Source organism: Carlito syrichta, unplaced genomic scaffold (genome assembly GCF_000164805.1).
Source record: "Carlito syrichta isolate Samal-C Ts95f unplaced genomic scaffold, Tarsius_syrichta-2.0.1 Scaffold147563, whole genome shotgun sequence".
NCBI lineage: Eukaryota > Metazoa > Chordata > Mammalia > Primates > Tarsiidae > Carlito > Carlito syrichta.
This window is the reverse complement of record NW_007091659.1, coordinates 247,526-250,261: the sequence shown is the minus strand read 5'-3', so window position 1 is coordinate 250,261 and position 2,736 is coordinate 247,526.

Here is a 2,736-nt window from a genome sequence, read left to right as displayed (position 1 = left end):
AGCAAGCATAGCTTGGGGCTGAGTGGGTACAGGTGCACTGAGAAGGAATCAGGGCTCAAGTCAGGGCTCAGTTCTCACTCAGGGTGCATTCTAGCACCAAGAAACCATACATTTTGTAGGAAACCCAGGGTATCACGGTCTGTTTCCTGCTTCCAAGGCAAATTGGACCAACCAAACCTCAAGTCAAGCATTCAGAAAAAATTTGAACAGCATAAGATGACCCATAAAGGTTGGCTTGTTTCATTTAAAATCAATTAGAACAAATATTTATGGTGCTTAAATGAATAGGTACAGACATTGGAATTATACAGGTGATGTTATTTAATAAAGTGACCACCAGGGAAATTGTGGTGTTTGAAAGATGTTACCAAGTCGATGAAAGCCACACTTTCTAGAAATAGTTAATGACATGAAGTAATCTAATTAGAGAAAAGGCAAGATTTAACAAAATATTGTAAATTTTGTGTAAATTTCTATCATCTTTCTATTTATCACTATCTCTCTTGCCATGTAACTAATTAGATATACAACTTCGTAGACAATATACGTCAACAGATTCACACTAGTTATTTTGGGCTGATGGGATTGTGGATCTTTTTTCTTGTTAAAATTTTTTTTGTGACTTCAAATTTTTCTTAAAATATATTTTAGTTAGGGCTTTGCTGTATAACAAACAACTCTAAAATTGAATGGCTTAGATCAAGAAACATTTACGATTTCTCACATGTCTACAGGTCCAGGTTGTCTCTGTGGATCTTGTGGTCAGCTGACAACCATACTGAGTTGATTCCCTTGTGTGGGAATCACATTTCTCATAGTTGGCAGGTGGGTTGGTCTAAGGACTTGACCTGGGATATGCCATGTCATCTCTCATTTTCCCAGAGGCCAGCCTGGGCCTCTTTATGTCACGGTCTCAGGGGTCTAAAGAGCAAGAGGCTAAGTCCTAAAGTGAATGCTCTTTTCAAGCCTCTGCCTGCACCATAATGGCTCATGTCCATTGGCCAGAGCGAGCCACGTGTCACATCAGGATTGGAGGGTGGAGGGGAATCTCTGCCTCTTCAAGGGAGGTGCTGTCACACCACTCTGCAAAAGCCTGTACACACAGGGATAGGGAAATGGTGGCCATGTAGAAATACACACACAGCATCTGAAACCAGAAAAAAAGAAGTTGATTTTTAAAGAACAAAAATAGAATAAAGCTTTGCTGAGAGATTTGGACTTATGGTTGAGAGTTGCAAGAAGCCAGAGGTTTATTTTAAAAAGTCAGTCATTCACAGTATTGTATTGAAGCCATTGCAGTCAGTCTGATTCACTTGATTTTTTTTTTAAAGGACAACATATGGTGGACATTCCTTCACCTCATATAAATTGGCTCCTTTGTCAATGACTTTTTAAAAAATTATTTAAAAGTAAATGTCTGTGTTAGGCAGGATTTTGGCCTCCAGAATGCTGTGTTTTGCCTGTGACTATGTCAGTTACCAGGCAAAAGAGAATTAAGGTTGCAAACATCAGCTGACCTTAAAATAGGGCACTGCTCAGGATTATCCAGGTGGGCCCAATGACCTTAAAAGTAGAACATGAAAGCAGAGGTGTCAGCCAGAAAGAGTCCAGGGACAAAAAGGAAGGATAGATTTGAGGGTTCAGAGGGACTTGGCACCATTGCTGGCTTTGATGAGGGAGAAAGGGTGCCGTAAACCAAGGAATGTGAGGGGTGTCTAGAAGCAGGAAATGGCCCTCTGCTGACAGCCAGCAATGAAACAGAGACCTCAAGGGAACGGCAAGGTAAGAACCGAATTCCGCCAACCACCTAAATGAGTCTGGGAGTGGCTTCAACCCCAGATCCCCCAGAAAGAAAGCCATCACTGTTCTGCTGACAGCTTAATTTTTGTCCAGACTCCTGACCCACAGAACTACAAAATCACAAATTTGTGTTGCTTTGTTTATGATCATTTGTGACGGTAGCAATCGAAAACTGAACCAATGTTCATTATAAAAATTTTAGGAATTATACTAACGTAAAAAGAAGCGAAACCATCCATGCTTTTATTAACCCCAGATAATCACATTTTAGTTTAGCTGTATCTTTTCTTAGCTACCTCCACCCAGCTGAAAATCATACTGGGCGTACTTCCTACAGCCGATTTTCGCGGAATAAATAGTGACAGTTACCCATGCGGATAAATTGTCCTTTCCCTAAAAACATAATTTTAATTAGATCTTGGAAGTGTTTATGTAAAGGTCGTATGGGGTGTGGGAACATGGTGGTGGGGTCAGGAACCCCTGCCTGGAAGAGAGATCTGGAAGAGAATGTGCAACTTCAGCAGGTGGACACACTTGGGATGGCTTTCCCGGTAGTGGGAATAGTCTGGCCCAAGATGCAGAGGAACAAGCCCAGGATACAGTCTCTGCAGCAGAGGTTCACAGTCCCAGACAAGAGCAGGAGCTGGGGAGGGGTGGAGGATGCCTGGAACCGTGCCAGACTGTAGGGCACCTTCTACACTGCTGCACTGGGGCGTTTGGAAAGCACGCTCCTAAAGACCACCCTCTTATCTGGGTCTGGTCACTGTTTCCTTCAGAAGATTCCTTTTGACAAGTGACTTATGACTTCCCTCTGAAAGAGCTGCAATCTCTGCTCCAGGAAAGGACTGCACAAACCAGATTTTCCTAGAACAATGCTCCAAACGCCAGAAAACCCCGTTCCGGGGACAATGGTATCAAAATACTCATTACCTGGGA